Raw genomic sequence first — 1,933 nt, 5'->3', positions numbered from 1 at the left:
GGCGCCTCTCCCTCTTGCCTCCTGCCCACATCCCTGTCCCCCTCCGAGGGGCGGTCCCTCGACTGGGAAGGCGGGCCTAGCGCAAGGTCACTGACCGGCGGAACAGACAAGGAGATGCACAGGTGGCTGCAGAAGGTTCTAGAAGGAAGCCTGTGGCCCGCAGTAGGCTGTGCTCTGCCCGGCTTGGGGAGGAGGGGGCACACCCTAGCCCTAGTCCACGTCCAGAACAAACGTCCGAGGGTCAGCCCCCAGCCCGCTGCCCAGGGGCAAACCAGGTTCTCCGACCCCGCAGACGTCCGGCCCAGGACCATCTGCCTGATTAAAGCTCTCCTCCAGGACCACTCAGGGGATGGTACGGAGGACAGGGACCCCGCCTGTCCTCCCCATCTCCGACAGGCTCTTTCTCTCCCCCATCTGCTCCTGGCGGCCCTCACAACCCTGAGGACAACCCAGGGCTGACCTTCTCAGCCTGTCCACCTCACCTCAGCCCCCTCCTCCCTCCTCTGCATCAGACCTGGGTGTCGCATCCAAGCGACCATTCCCCAAACTCTGCCCTCCCGAGCCCCCGCCTTCTGCCCACCCCTCAGGGCACACACCCAGTGGTAAGGAGGGACCCCCACCCTCGGGTCCCAGGAAGAAGCAGCCTCAGGGCTCCTTGTCCTGGCAGCTCCTGGCCCCTCCTGGCTGCCCCACAACCCTCCACCGGTCTGGCAGTGCCCTCCCGCACCAGCCCTGCCCCCGCAGCCCAAGGCTTCATCGATCCAAGGCTATAATTAGGACCCATCAGCCTTGTTCTCTCTCCTACCTGTGGGCTCCCAGGTCAGAGCAGGCCTGGGGACAGGGGAGGGCAGGACGGAAGTCCGGGGAGACCATTTGGGGACCAGGGGCAAAGGGAAGTACTGCCTTTTCTTAAATCCACCCCAGCCACCCCCAACCCAGAACCAAGCAGGGCATAAGACCACCCGGTAGCCAGGAGGAGGGAGGGTCAGGGAAGCACAGGCTTCACCCCACAGCCCCTTCCCAGCAGTCACCCCGCTGAGCCCATTTCTTCATCTTTAAAATGGGCCTAATGCTGCCTTTCTCGTGGGTGAGGGAGAATTTGAAACTGGGAGTGAAAAGTGGCAGCGTGATGCCCAGCAGGTGTTTGGCAATGGCGGGCGGAGTCCAGGGAGGGCCCAAGAGGGTTAGGACGGTGGGTAGCAAAGGGTGAGGGGTCTCTGGTTCAGCACTGCTGGGCCAGGGGTTCTCAGGGCCACCCTAAAGCTGGCCAAGAAGGGGAAGCGAAGACTAAGGTTCTCGTCAGTCCTCGGAGTGCCCGCCCCCCCATGTCACAGGCCCTCTGCGGATAACGGGGGGCAGTACTCTCGCCCAGGAGAGAATTAATAATTTATTTATGACATTTAACAAAACCCAGACATCACCTCACTGGCGGCTCATCAAAGAAAGCGTCAGTCCTGAGCACTCAGAGTGGGTAGGCGGGGGAGGGTAAGCAGGATGGGTGAGGCTTTTTACCCTAAGGGGACTGGTTGGGGGAGTGGCGGTGGGGAAGGGTGGGGACCCCATGCGAACCCAGAGCACTGGTGGGGAAGAGGGGGAAAGAGAGGCAAGGAGAAAGGAGATGGCGGGACACACCAGGGGGGCCGGGGAGAGACAGGGACAAAAGAGGGAGGGACAGGGACAGCCGGACACAAAGAAGCAGAGGTGAGGACTTGGGGAGGGCAGACTGGCAGATGCGGAGACAGAGCTAGACACGGTGACGTGGTGATGGCGCAGGAGGAAGAGCCCGGGAGAGAGAAGTAAGGACAGTGCCCCAGAGGAAAAGCAGGAAGTCCCGAAAGTTTTACCTGCAGAAGCAAGTTAGGTACCAAACACTGTTCAGTACCTGGCTTAGAGAAGATACTCCAGAAATCTATGCGGGCTGGGTGGATCGACG

Source organism: Pteropus alecto, unplaced genomic scaffold (genome assembly GCF_000325575.1).
Source record: "Pteropus alecto unplaced genomic scaffold, ASM32557v1 scaffold125, whole genome shotgun sequence".
Classification (NCBI taxonomy): domain Eukaryota; kingdom Metazoa; phylum Chordata; class Mammalia; order Chiroptera; family Pteropodidae; genus Pteropus; species Pteropus alecto.
This window is presented reverse-complemented; position numbering follows the sequence as displayed.